Raw genomic sequence first — 15,643 nt, 5'->3', positions numbered from 1 at the left:
GGAGATCATATGAGCTATAAGTTTGTTTCATGGCGTGTTGTATGATGAATAGAGCGTATAGTAGAACAGAGCAGCATACAGTTTTGGCACAGAGCTCCAGAAAGGGACTGGATTAGCACTGTCATACGCTGACATGATTAACACACAGCTACACGGCCCCAATCGTGGAAGAATCCAACGACGAGCTAGTTCAGGCAACAAAGAGAAATCCTGTCAAAGCATACAAATGGAAAATTCCACTATGAAAACCCTGAAAACACTAAACGCCCAGTTGAAGAGACAACATGCGTTTGTACAGTATGAAGAGCTGTCAGTGATGAAGGAGTCTTTTTGGGAAGAAGGTGTTTTTACTTTGAAACTATTTCAAACACTGTTTATTGCATAATGACATGACTGATAGATGAAGTTTTAAGTTACATTCCAACCCTGTTTTCTACAAAATTACGTTCCTATATAACTAAACTGCATTCTCAATTACATTTCGAGGGAAATGTGTTTTCTCCCAGATTACAGTCGCAGTTTTAAACAGTTTTAAACACGTGGTTATCATTGTAAATTGAAATAAAACCAAGAAAAAATGCAACAAAACAACTTTGTTAGGTTCAGGCAACAAAACTACTTAGTAAGGTTTACCAAAAAACATCATGGTTTGGCTTAAAATGACTACGTTTGTTATGTTATTACGCTACGGACGTAAAATAAAAGAACATTGACTTTTAGTTCCACATGGGACACGAACAGTGGCGTCCTGGGTGAAAGTCCTGTGTTTGTTTGACCCATCGACCACCCCGACATCCTCTACACGGACTTCAGCGGACTATCACCACATATATATTTATAGTACGTCAAAAACAAATGTAATCCGCGAATCTGTTATGTAATCTGCAGTTTCGTTGTATGGGAATGTAATTTGTAGAGACAGGGCTGCACATTCATGTAGGATCTACAGTACTGTATGTGCTTTCAGTGTATTCATGCATTATTGTACTTGACATGCAGCGATTATATTGTACCTACTGATAATAAGAAATGATTACTGAAGAGCATGGGTTCCATGGGACCTTTAAAATGTAATTTATTTCCTGTTTCAGTAGGATGTCATGTGGGACATAGCACAAACATAAGATGAGGAGAAAATGGCTCAAAAAGGCAGGTCAGGATAAAGTCACCATTAACCCTTTAATCATCTCCATCTCTAGCACTTAGTTGAAGCATGTCATGCCCTTACACAAAGCATCCATAGGAATTGTTTCTGTATGTTCTGTTTACATCAACCTGAAGAGAAAAATATGAAGATAAGCTATGAAACCTTTGAGAGATGTTATAAAAATGCTAATTTATAGTAAATCTCCTTTGTGATAAATAATGAAAGACACCTGCAGGTTGATTAAATGCAGCCTGGATGAAGGATAAATGCAAAGAAGGGAATTTCAATGTCCTCCACTGCATGCACGACCAATTCAGGAGAGATTCAGGGTAAAGAAGATGAAGTCACACTTTGTTTAGCATGCGTCACCGTAGCAGACTGTCAGGCTGTTTTGATAAACTGCCTCGACTCTGAACCGAAAGGACTGCTATCAATCAAGCGCCGTGTTCAGTTGAGATAAACACTGTTTGTGAGGGGAAATAGGACATCAGGACACTCACAGTCAGGGAAACCAGGTCAGCTCGTCAGTTGTTCGGTTGTATTTTTCTCACGGGTTTATAGAAGCACTAACCTAAATCTGGGGGATTCTGAGGAGAGCTGCTTCACTTTTCTCTCTCTTTCATGCATTTGTTTTTGCGGATTAGTTGGGAGAGGCGGCGGCAAATGAGACGGTGGGCACAGTGTCACTGGAAATTAGCATTGCTATTTCTGTAACGCTCCTTTTCTTTGTATAATTGCGAGCTAAACTGGTTGTGTATAATTGAATGGCACAAAAGTGAACCCTGGGCAGCGAGTGGGTTTTCTAGAGAGGCAACAATTTAACCCGACAGAAAGAACACGCATGAAGGAGCAGCGACGGACAGCTGAAGAGATTTCAACACAGTGACTTTTCTTTGGTTCTTATTCTTGCACATCTCTTACCTCAGCAGTGTTGCACAAAAACACTGAAGGTAAGAGAGGGGGTATTAATGAATTGAATGAAGACAGTAAACTAAAATCTCAGAGTGAAGGAGACTGCAGACTCACCGTGTCACACTATAAACGACAGTGTGTTCTGTGCAGGTTAACACTTCACTACACTCAATAACATCACACAGCGAGAACTGGTTCAAGGACAAGGAGGAGAGCAGCAGCAGGACAGACAAGGGTGTGTGTGTGTGTGTAGTAGGTGTAGGTGTGTATAGGTGCACAGGTGTGTGTGTGTAGGTGAGGGTGTGCAAGTGTCAGAGGGTCCAACATCTTACTATATCAAAGCAGAACCATGTTTCATTATTCACTGGATAGAGGCAGGTCAACATTATTAATGCAACAGCAATGTGTGTGTGTGTGTGTGTGTGTGTGTGTGTGTGTGTGTGTGTGTGTGTGACAGCCTGAGTACATACAGCACATACGGTGTGTGTGTTTACAGGAGCATGCGTGTTTCAGTACACACCTGCATGCACATGTGGCTGTTCATATGCATGTGTGTACAGCATGTATGGTCTTTCTATTTTCTATCCTATCCAGCTCTCCGTTATTATTGCATCAGTTTGTCTCAGTGTGCGCCAGATTACATTATTCTTTTTTAATAGGTGTTTCTAATTTAATGTATCTAATAATATGACTAAAGGGTAACCAGTATGTTTCAACCTGGACCCTATTTTCCTATGTTTTTGTGTCTAAGTGACTAACAGGGACAACAATCTCTGAAACTGATCCAGTACTGAGGGAGAGCGTGGGAGACGGCTGCTGATCACAGGCTGCAATATGGTGCTATCGGAGGGCAAGCTGGCAGCTTCATTTACGTCCACTAACAGTGCTTGTTTTTGCCATGACAGGCTTTGTTAGTCACTAAGACACAAAAACATGGAAAAATAGGGTCCAGGATGAAAAATACTCTTTAAAAAAACTAAAGGCTAAATGATTTCAAAGATGCATAGTTTCATTCATTGTCTGTCTATGATGTAAATAACTGTGTTTACATACATACAAGGCACAAGAGCCTGCAGTATTTAGCACTGTCACCTCACAGCAAGAGGGTCGCAGGTTCGTGTGGAGTTTGCATGAGCTCCCTGTGTTAGTGTGGGTTTTCTCCGGGTTCTCCGGTTTCCTCCCACAGTCCAAAGACATGCAGGTTAATTGCTAACTTTGAATTGCCCGTAGGTATGAATGTGAGCGTGAATGGTTGTCTGTCTCTATGTGTCAGCCCTGTGATAGTCTGGCGACCTGTCCAGGGTGTAACCCCGCCTTCAGCCAATGTCAGCTGGGATCGGCTCCAGCCCCCCTGCGACTCTGAATAGGATAAGCGGCTACAGATAATGGATGAATGGTCTTCTAGCTGCTCAACCTAATATTCTTTAGCATCAAATATTTTTAGCGTGGCAAATGCTTAGGCATGGATTACTTTACGTCCATGTTATCACTGACATGATGCCATATGGTCAATGAATCTGTCCTCACTTGAACTGATGGTGTTGTCCTAATCATAACTAGACCTGCAAGCAGATATACCAGCGTCCTGAGAACCACAAGTGCACCATCAGCACCTTTTATCAACACTACATTTGTCTGTCATAAAGATTATAGAATATATAGACACAATGAAATGAGGGAAATAACCAAATTCAAAAATGGTCTCAGTGTACGCTGTTTACATAAAAGCTGTAAGCTGTCTGACTATCTGAGCTGTCCTGTAACGCCCTGATCTGATTTCTCTCTGCTTTTTATTGCAGTCAATAGTAGATCACACACACACACACACACACACACACACACACACATGCAGTTGTGTAACCTTGCAGATCCTACTCTTATCCTGGAAAACATTTATCCTGGCGTCAGAGAGGCTCTTGTTAAGATGGAGAGACTGATATTCTTCAATTACTTACACACAGTTAACTTTCACCTGCCTGGTCAGGACCAAGCAGAGCTTCTATATACAGACTCAGGGGGGTAAAGTATCTGCTGACTCTACATATATCACATCATCCATTCTCAGACAACCTTCATATCATATTATATATTAGGTACATCCACACAACAGTGACGGTTCAGGATTTTTGCAAACTTTCCTGTAGCTCGTGTTTCTTTGTTTGTCTTCATGTCCTGCTGCGTCTCTCTTACAGAGGTTAACTCTTCCATCTATTCACTTTATTCACACGGTGACCACATTTCAACCTCCTAGAAGTTATTACGTTGTGGTGAGAAACGTAACATCGATCCCTGGATTATGTTAAGAGGCAAAGTTATTTTTTAATGAATGAAGCGCTACATTTATGTACCGCGCTGGAGTTGCGGGGACGTAGTTATGGTGGATGGTGGGCATATAAAGAGCAGCACTTTGTCCAGGGTTCGTATCCTGAATCTTATCTGTGGTTAGGTTTAGGAAACAAAAGCACTTTAGTTAAAGGTGGAAAAAGATTGTGGTTTTGTGGTTTTGTAAACCAGACCATGTTTCCCTAAAACCTTAAATGTAGGGTCGATAATGCTGTGAAATTAGTAAGAGTACACTAGATTTTAACAATTATCCAACTGAAAAACGGAGCCCAGTGTTGCCAACTCTTTTCCAATGAAAGTAGTTTGCAGCACTAGCTCCAAAAGTCGCCAAGTCGGCAACACTGACAGTCCGTTCAGGCCTCCCTCCAAAGTCACTTCCCCAAAATGATCATTATGAATGCAAACAATGAACGTGGCTATTGTTAGCACTCACAGCTGTCAAACTGGCAGCTTGTGGAAGACTCCGGTGATGCGCAACGAGTGCACACAGGTAGGTAAGTAGACAGGTAGGTAGCCAAACATCTCATTTGGCTCAAATTAAACAATTGGATGGGTTTATTACAGTCCTGCGGCAGCCAGAGATACCAGATGTTTTATTGATTTATTGGTTGCTGTTTGGATATAAAGAGAATTTCAGCAAAATAACAAAAAATGTATTTGAACAACACAACCCTACCTTTGACCAAGAGCTGCTTAATAATGCCGTATTCACTACAAGCAGATATTGTACAGCAAAAGCAGATATTTTGGCAGATATGTTGATGAACAATATTTCCTCTTTATGTTCAAAATGTATTTGCTGTTTTAAATTAGTTGAATATAAACGTCATTTCTAGGAGACAGGGTTGTTTGATTTAAATCTCTGCTCATGATACCAGAGGTAAGTTTCAGAGTATACTTTCTTTGTTAGGACACTTTTTTGAGTTTAGCACCATTTCCATCCATCTTCTAGCAAGCAAACAAAACACATCAGACTCCGAGGCAAATGAAAGTAGTGTTTTATACCCCAGGTAGCACTGTGGCTCTGGCCTTTACACCACTAGTGCTGCTGCTGGTTGTTTGTTGTATCAGAGACAACTGTTGATTTATTAGTCTATTACTCGAAATAGAACATTTGTTATCAGTCTATTGCCAAAAGAAAAATATTAATTCAGTCATATATTTCACGTTCATTTACAAGCAGACAAAACATATTTTCACAGAAATAATATCTTTTATGTTTAGTGCAGTTTTTCACAGTCACCCACACAAACCACATACACACTGTATACCTCCACGTTGACCTATAAGAAGTAAACACATATGCCAAAACGTGACCGGGCCAGAGAGCATGATGGGAGCCCGAGGGCTAAACTATTCAGACAGAACGCCCACCTCTTCATGCCTGACTGCTTATATACTATACGTGTACCAAGAGCCACACAAACACACACAAATGCATAGACTACTGAAGATGTTTTACCAGTCTATGACTCATAATTCTAATATTAGATTGAAAATAAAACTGTGATGGTAAAAAAATATATATATATATGAGGGGGAGATCCCTCTGTTTGATCTGCACTGACACAAAATTAAGGCCTACAGTCATTTCAGTGTGACGGGTCCTTGATGCGTTAAAGAACAATTTCTGGATGCATAAAAAATTAATTTTCTCACATTCTTTATCACATTTAACTTCAAAACCAGACAGTTAAATGATAAGGCCAATATTACAATCTGAATTATTTGTAGTCTAGATGCAATCAGCCACAATGTGCACACTAGCAGACGAGTATTTAAAACAACTTCAAACAGGCTAATCTCAAGATAACTGAAGAGAAAGACTCTCAACTTTCAACTGTTGTAGTTGAAAGAGCAGCGGCGTTCTTTGTATGTTATAGCATAAGAAGGATTTAACTATATCACCATCCTACGACAAATATTTTCATGTAAAGATCTTTCAGGTGAACAAAATATACTCGAGCCAGGACTATGAATCATTTCATTATTCAACAATCTAATATTCATTAAGTTTCCATCCACTTTCACGCTTTCACAACACTGATCATGTCAGATGTTCACAGAACAGTTTTATAATCGAGCCTCCTGATTTCCCTCCAGGTTGACCACAGTGGTTAAATGAGAAAAGGAACAGGGTAGAAAAGCTCATACAGTGCTGGTTTTCTGCCCACATTAACGCCTGCCGTGGCAATATGGCCTCGCTGAATTAAAACATTCCCTATGGAGAGGCAGGAAGGACGCACAAAGGGAAATCTGCTGTGGAAAATCACTGAGGAAATCAGGAGGATAAATGCCTGAGCGTGTTATTTTTGTGCTATTTTACAGCTAAATGCCACCAAAATGGACACCTTAGATGTTATTATCCACTTGCTTATAATTGGCCAAAACTCTGCATGCATTATCACAGACCTTAGGGGCTCATTTTCTTGTAAACTGTCCTGTACTGTAACACAATGATTTTCACAGAGTAACTGCATGCAGCTGCTGGTTACAAGGTCACAACCTAACCACCTGGTGTGTAAAAATGCCTTATTTAAGATGCCCGGCTCCGATTTTAACACCTTCGCCGTGACGGAGGATTACACGACCCACATGACAAATGGTTCCCAGCATTCAGCCATTTTTTTTTTTTGTCTCAGCTGAGCAGGGATGATGGAGCAGATTGCATTCATGACAATTCCTCGTTATATAATCCAAGGGAGGACAGACAGACAGACAGAAAGCTATGGCAGGCGGGCGAGGATTGAGACAGGCAGATTAACTAAAGAAATGGACGTACTATACATGAAGACTTGTGCAGAGGTGGAGTGGTCAGTCAGAACGGAAGAAAACACTAAAACAGTTTAAGAAACAGTTTTGAACCGTATCAAGAGGGATAATTACAGAAGATCCTTTATAAAAAATGATGCATCTGCAGCCACCTACAGCCATCCTCTTCAAATGTTGTGATCTGTCAACATGTTCACGACAAATTGGACCGAATGATGTGCAGACACACAGACATGCAGGCAGGGAAACATGGCGGTGTGGGACGTACAGGAGATTCAAAGCAATCATCTGTGGCCTGCAGGGATAATCACTGCAAAGCCCCACTGTCCCATTCACTGAGGATAAAACCCACTGGATTAATCTGTAGGCCTACAGAATACACACACACACACTGACTGCCTCAAAACACTTACATAACACATGGACCACTCTCCCTCTCGCTCTCTTTTACTTTCCCTCCCTCGTACATGCTTTCCCTTTTCTTTCACATACTCAGCCTCTCTCTCACTTCCTGCTCCCACTATAACACACTAAACCTAGATACACAAATACACAAACACACACACACAAACACACAAAACACACTCTCCACCACCCCCGCCTTTCTACCGTTTCTTCTCTTCTCTCCTCCCGCTTGCACACATTCGAATGGACACCTGTCAACATGCTGCTCTTTACATGCTGTTCATTTATAAACACTAGTGTTGACAGGTACATATAGTACAGTATATATTAGAATAGATATAGGTACAGACTGTATATATATACTGTACAATCATAAAGGATGAAGAAAGATGTGTAAAAAAAACTATTGCTTATTGCGCACATGATACTGCATATGCAGAAGTACAGACAACATGGTTACAGTACACACAACACACACACGTGTACACACAAATACCAAGCACATAAATAACTGCGAGGGACCTTGAGCAGATATTTCCATAAGACAAACTATTTTCCTCATTTGAAACTTTGACTGATTTTAACGTTTAATTCATTACCCCTTTAAAATCTTTTTTTTTTAAAAACCCTTAAGGTTAAGAGGGTTGATGAGCATCCCTACAGACAGTAGCTGCTCCTGTGCCAGAGGAATCAGGTTACTGCAGATCCGCCATGTCATCCTGATCAATAAGACGGGATATACATATCACAATTTCATCATCTTCAACGTCTGAAATGATCCGTTTCATCGATGTAGCCTCAGGATCAGAATACAGAGTCTGTCTCTGCTTCTGTGAAGGGGAAGATGGGTCAGTCAGCAAAATAAACTATGGATGTATGTGTCTAAAAAATGATGGTTCGCTGCCTTTTAAGCCGACAGAGTGTTAGAAGTGCCCTGTGGAGGTTTCTTTGTAAGCGAACAAGAAACACCAAAACACATTGGGCCTCATGCAAAAACGTTCCGCATTCACCAATTTTCTCGTATTATGAATTTTCTCTTTGGTACCAGTGTTGTCACGATACTGGAATTTCTTACTTTGATACAATACCCTGAAAAATATCGATATTCAGTACCATTTTTGATACCACGGGGAAAAATTGGCACCATACTGCGGGCATCAAATTTAAGATTTTTATTAAAAAAGAGAAATAGCGGTGTGGTTCAATGCACTGTCAGGGAGAGAATAAAGAGCAGAAAGCACAGCTGGTACCTGTGTATCGATACTACGAAAAATTAGTATTGAAACCATTACAAATATTTAGTATTTTTCAGATATTTTTGACAACACTATTAGGTACGAACACAATTTACAAGTGGTCGTAGGAGTCATGTGCAATTAGTCTGCTGTTATCAAAACAATTTGAATCAATTTCAAAGTTTGAAAATTCTATATATATATATATATATATATATATATATTAACTTCATAATTATGTTGACATTATCCTGTTCGACTCCTGTTGCGATTATAATTATACTATCATTCTAAATGTATTCATATAGCCTAAGGATATCATTAGTAATCTAAATTGACCATTGATGCTATTGTATAACACTACAATTTCAATATGAACATCTCAAACTGCAAAATGACTTGGCTGACTTATTTCCTTTGGATGTGCGTCAGGCTCTTGGAAGAGAGCGTGTCTTTAGACAGCGTGCTGATATATCGGCAGAGACAGATGAATGGGGCAGGACGCGTAGCCTTATATTGTATCTTTGGGGCGTCAATTATGCTGATTTACAATTCTCATGAATGGGCACTCATTTAGGTGGTATTCATCATGTGTACGCAGGTCATTTACACAGTTATATGAAGTTAGGAACTTGGCTGAATCTGACGTGGCACACTAGTACAAGCCCACAGTACGAAAAAAAGTAAAAGAAAGTTAAAACATGAATACAAAAATGTTCTTGCATGAGGCCCATTGTGTGTATCCTTAAGCTCATAAAAGATCCCCTAGTGGTCAAAACCTCTGGGCTAACTTTACTGTAAGTTACAGATACGTTACATTGCCAGAGATTAGATAAAGCCATTGTTTAACAAGTCACAAGAACGTCTCAAGTCTTGGCTATTAAGTTCCAAATCCTACATTTTGTGTTTCAAGTCCTAAACCATTAAGTATTTGTCTGTTTTCTGCCAAACAGCAACTTTCCCAACATGATGGAAAATGGAGAATTGTTTACCTGCACACTTTTTTCTAACATAATTTTAATGTTGTTTACACTTGGGAAGGATATCATGTCAAAGTTAAAAGTCTAAAGTCACGAGTCATTGGTATTACTGTAAAGTCAGTTGCATGCCTCTTGTTTTTGTGAAGCCTAAAGTCATGTGACTCAAGTCCACACCTCTGTAAGTAGCCCAGCTGTGTGGGTAAACCCAAAACATCCTGCAGGGCTTCTAAAAACATCTGCCCCTCCCAGAAAAGATGGGATTAACTAAAGATGACAAACAAACAAGTCTGTTTGATGAATGACGTGCCATCCAAACATTAACAGGTTTTAAGAGTGCAGGTCCAAAACAAATCTGTATATAAAAATCCCACATGGTAAGAAAGACAACAGGTGCCAAGAACAAACAGCAAAATGTGATCTCCCTGCTCATTTTATTGCTGAAACCTAATAAGTGAGCAACACGCAGTGAAAAAAGAAGATTGTGATCACAGCGCATTTCTTGGATATTACTGTTTTTTTCTACCATCTGGCACTTTTGTGTTACATTGAAATTCAACAAGGAGAGTGCAAAAAGAACGAGATGAATAAATAACGAGGGGAATAAATTAAACTGTGTGACTGTGAAAGGGACAAGAGGAAAAGTGTGTGTTGTTCATGTGTGTTTTTGACAGATGTAGCAGGAGGCTGGTGGTAATTTCTCACCATTCTTCTGTGGGCAGGGTGATGGATTGGTGAGTGATGGGTGCTGAGGAGGAGGGTAAGGATGGGGGAGCAGCGGGGTTGTGACAGTCGAGGCAGGAACCATTTTCTCAGCAGGAAACCGATTATTTGTGCACCCTGGGTTCATGTTCATGTACGGAGAATCAGCGGAAAAACAGACTCGTTTCACCTGCAGCCTGAACAAAAGAACAACTTCACAAACTAATTGCAATCTAACTTCCTTACAAAAGCCTTTCTATTAAACTGAGGCAGAGATCCAAGAAATGTATTAGCAAAGAAATGCATAAAAGGTCGACCGAGGTTGGATGTGTTTTAGTTGGCTGAGATATCTCAGCGTAGGTTGAGTGCTTCCTGGTCATTTCCTGTCTTAACTGAAGCATCTATCTGTTTACTCCTGGTTACAAATAACACCAGGCTGCCAAACAATGACAACAAACACGTGTTAACCTGCTTAAGAGTCGGCCTGAGCTCTTTGTCCTCGCTGACATTACTGTAATACAGATACACGGTGGCAGGACGGGAAGCAGGGAGGGCCAAAAGTTTGCATTACGCTCTTTTTCCTGGAATGGAAGTGCAGTTCATTTCTAAAATAAAACTGCTATTAATAAAAATGATTGTGAAGTCCTGCCTTGAATAGTAAACAAAATGCCATCATCATGCCCCTATTTTCAATTGTTTCTTTTACTAAATCATGCAACAAGGCTCATTTCACAACTTCACAACATCACACATGATGATGTAGTCACACAATAACTTTATTTTCTAAGAATGTTTTGTAGAAATAAGCCTTTTTTAGGGAGAGATGCTGCGCTTCACTGAGTCAGAGCTGTAACTATTTGTTCCCGTATCCCCACATGGAGCCACAGGAACAACACTGTTGCCAAACTCTTGGTGTGCCAAACAACAACAACAACAACAGTGCGTTGGCCTTAAGTTCACACTGAGTGTTTTCCACCACAAAGTACACACCTCTCCTACAACACAGACAGGCAGACAGACACATAGACGGATAGAAGGATAGACGGATAGATATGTAAGCATTAAAGCTGCAGTAGGCAGAATATCTTTGGCATCATTTGGCAAAAATCCCATAACAACCTTTCAGCATATTGTAATGCAAGTGTTCTGAGAGAAAACTAGACTTCTGCACCTCCTCATGGCTCTGTTTTCAGGCTTTAAAAAAAATCTACAGTGACGGGAGACTTTGGCCAATCACAGGTCATTTCAGAGAGAAAGCGTTCCTATTGGCTGTGCTCCGGCTGGTGGGCGGTGCTTGGTATTTCCTCAACTGATCTCAACATGGCTGCCGGGTCACAAACGTTCTCATTTTACAGCTAAACAGTACACTACAAGATGATTCTGAAAACATTTGAGGAGAGAAATAGGCATTACAGTAACAGAATATTGATTCATACTTGATCAGCGCTGCCTAGTTTGACCGTTTGATCGGAGTTTGCGAGTGATTGACAGCTGCTCAGAGACGGCAGACTCCAGCTCGGCTCTGACTGGTTGTTTTCCTCCGGTCTGTGAAATCTTGCAGATGCCATTAGGAGCACCGGAGGACACCGGGGCACATGATTTCTTTCAGATTACCTGTCTCATGCACTACTTTCAGGATATAGTGACCGTTTTTTACAAAAAAAATACTTTTTTTAATCATATTTGCTCCTTTTCTACCCACTGCAGCTTTAATGACTTCCTATTTAGCCAGTGTTTTAAGGCCAATGAGCATTAAGTCAAAAGGTAAAGGTCAGACCTCTGGAAATCATCTCATCCAACACTCAGCCATGAAACAGCATCACCACAACACCACTGTGGCCATGAGTACCTCTAAGAGACAAAGCAATGTCCATCTGAATTGTCATCCAAAATAAAGCCTATTCCAAACTGTGACAACATATCAACAATCATTTCACTTGTTTCCAAAGCAGATCAACTTGTAGGTTGTAGCCTATATTTTCATGAAGTACCTCATTCTGCCTGCTCTCACAACCAGATAAAACCTCTACCTCTAATGTCCCTCCACTTGTTTAAAGGGGAAATGAAGACTTTGACATGTATTTGAACACCACAGATCTGATTTGATGACAAGTTCTCTCAGTGCTTCTTTGCTTTAGCTCGCTTGAGCTCATTGTGAGTTGTGTGTGTGTTTGCTCTGGAGCTGTCCATGGTGCTGAACATCATTCACTCTGCATAACACTGTGAAACAAACTCCACAGAGGCTGCTGCTTTATCCTTTCATTTAATCCTTACACACAAACAACTACTTTAATCCTGTAATATATTTAAAGACAGGAAGCTTCCTATCCAAAAACACAGAAAACACAGAAGAAATACCACAAAGTTTGATCCTTTCATGACATAAATATCATAAACAGCAACGTTTACACTGATTTTCCTTTTAGATATGACTTCTTTATTAAACTAGTCCGTGTACAAAAATCACAAAGACAAATAGCTATAATAAACAGACAATATAACAGCTGCATCTATCAATCTAAACTTTGACAACACAGCCAGGTAAAGGTGTTTAAATAAACTGCGACACTTTGATGCCACATATTCTTATTAATAATACAAACTTTAATTGGTCTGTTTTTGTACATCAGTGGACCCGACAAATAAAGAAAACAGGTCAAACAGGTGAAACGTACCTGGTTAAGTTTCGTCTGCTCTTCTTCTTGTTGTTATTATTTTAGTATTGGTTTGGTATAAAGGATGAAAATGTCGGTCCGTGCTGCCTGCCTCCTCTCACCGGGACTGTCCCCCGTAGAAACACTCCGCCCTCTTCCACCCAGAGAGTGAAGCCGGACGCATTACGGAAGCACACACTTCCTGTTCATGTTTTACAAAATAAGAAACTGTAAATATACTCCTTGTTAGGTCAGAGGTCTCTAAGCAACCTGAGGCTCTTTAGCTCCTCTCCAGTGGCTCCCTGTGGAGTTATAAACAATTTAATGAATAACTGTTTTTTGTTTACGTTTTCATTTTTATTTATCATTGTTTTAGGTCTACGGTACGACTGTACGACTGTACGACTGTACGACGGAGGATTAGGGCCACACTGAGGGAAATAATCTGAGATTTTGAGAATAAAGTCATAATATAATGAAAATAAAGTCATAAGTTTACGAGAATAAAGTCGTAATATTATGAAAATAAAGTCATAAGTTTACGAGAATAAAGTCGTAATATTATGAAAATAAAGTCATAAGTTTACGAGAAAAAAGTCGCAATATTATTAAAATAAAGTCATAAGTTTACGAGAATAAAGTCGTAATATTATGAAAATAAAGTCATAAGTTTACGAGAATAAAGTCGTAAGTTTACGAGAAAAAAGTCGTAATATTATGAAAATAAAGTCATAAGTTTATGAGAATAAAGTCGTAAGTTTACGAGAAAAAAGTCGTAATATTATTAAAATAAAGTCATAAGTTTACGAGAATAAAGTCATAAGTTTACGAGAAAAAAGTCGTAATATTATGAAAATAAAGTCAGAAGTTTACGAGAAAAAAGTCGTAATATTATGAAAATAATCTTATTATTAATATTCACACATGTGAATTGATTGTAATGTACCATGTTGTATTTTGTGATTCAATGTATGTGTGATGTTTTATTATGTTTTTTCTTTTTTTGTAAAGCCTAACCAGGGACAAGGTCTGCAAATTAGCTATGGCTAGAAGTCTTATATACATTTCATCTGTTGCACATTAATTAAGTGTAACAATGCCTACATGTATTGTCCCTGTCAAATAAATAAATAAAACAAATATATTATTATTGCTGTCTTAAAAACATGTGTTGAATTTATCATTATAATTTACTTACATCATTTTGTGTAGATTTTTAAACATTTTGTAATTGACATTATGTGCTATTTAGCCTACATACATGGTCGCTTTTAATTTGAAGGGTCAGTCACCTCACTTCCGGTCTCAGTGAGTTGAATTTGATGCTGCTCACAAAATGGTCGCGCCCTCTGACGTCACAGGGAGTGGATAAAAGGTTATTTTATTTTATTCTGTAGTAGAAGAGATTAGTTCATTACATCTGAGGACATGACAGCCATAAACACTGATAAAATCAAATTATTATTATTATTATTATTATTATTATTATTATTATTATTATAATAACAGTGAGAGAGGAGATTACTTAAAATACATCATTAAGAAGTCAAGTATTTTTAATTTATTTTTGACTAATATGTCTCAAATATTTATTTTTTTTAAATGCTCCATTCATTTTTAAATATTTGAAAAACAGGAAAATATTTAAAAACTGCTTACAAGATAGTTAACCTTTTTTTCTGGCATGAAATTCCCAAAGCAATGTTGTCATATTGGAAAGATGAGATTATGTTTTTTCCAGCTCAGCCCTAAATGGAGATTGTTCCAAAGGGATGATGAAAATCAGTGGCGGCCGGCCAATAGAGGGCCACGGGGCCTGGCCCCACCCACCTTGAGCCACCAAAAAAAAAAAAAAAAAAATTATAAAATTATTAATTATAAAAATTCTAAAAATTCTAAAAATTGTCAATATGTGTGTTTTTGACCTATGGAATATACCCGTAATATTTGTAAAATAGGATAACTGCGCCAAATATCTGCTTTCCTCCTTGAACTCTCTGCTAGTGCACCTCTCAGCTGCTCACATGCACTTTCTGGGGCCAAATGGATTTGGCCCAAGGAAGGCGGGTCTAATAAGCAGTACAGCCAATCACTGATTAAAGATATATGATTACAAGCATGAATGACATACAATTCATCCAATCAGCGCCGTAAAAAAGACTTCCGGGAGGGAGAACAACCTTCAGAGCACCTTCACAGAGACTGTCAGTCTCCTCAGCATCCTCATCACCACACCCATGACAACAGCTGAATCCGAGAGGTGCTTCTCTACATTGAAGAGGATCAAGACCTTCCTGAGAAACACCATGACACAGGATCGCCTTAATGCTCTGGCTATGCTCTCCATGGAGAAGAAACTTGTCAGGAACATGCCTGACTTCAATAAGAAGGTCATTGAGAGGTTTGCCACTCAGAAGGACAGAAGAGCAAAGTTCCTTTATAAATGATCTGTCGTATGTTATATTAACATACTGAATTGTATGAATAAGATGTCCT

At 39.2% G+C, this 15,643-nt stretch overlaps 1 protein-coding gene across 2 annotated transcripts in view; it reads right to left on the bottom strand.

Annotated features, from left to right (window-relative positions):
- LOC141783953 (synaptosomal-associated protein 25-A-like) overlaps positions 1-13,317 on the bottom strand; it is a 47,259-nt gene extending 33,942 nt beyond the window's left edge. For both annotated transcript variants that reach the window (XM_074661604.1, XM_074661595.1), the window contains exon 1: positions 13,169-13,317. The gene's annotated coding sequence lies outside the window, so the exon portion shown is untranslated. The remainder of the gene's footprint in view (positions 1-13,168) is intronic.
- Positions 13,318-15,643: the final 2,326 nt, after the last annotated feature.

This window comes from Sebastes fasciatus, chromosome 2 (assembly GCF_043250625.1).
Source record: "Sebastes fasciatus isolate fSebFas1 chromosome 2, fSebFas1.pri, whole genome shotgun sequence".
Lineage (NCBI taxonomy): Eukaryota > Metazoa > Chordata > Actinopteri > Perciformes > Sebastidae > Sebastes > Sebastes fasciatus.
Note: the sequence above shows the minus strand (reverse complement) of the source record. Positions and strands in the feature narration are given on the sequence as shown.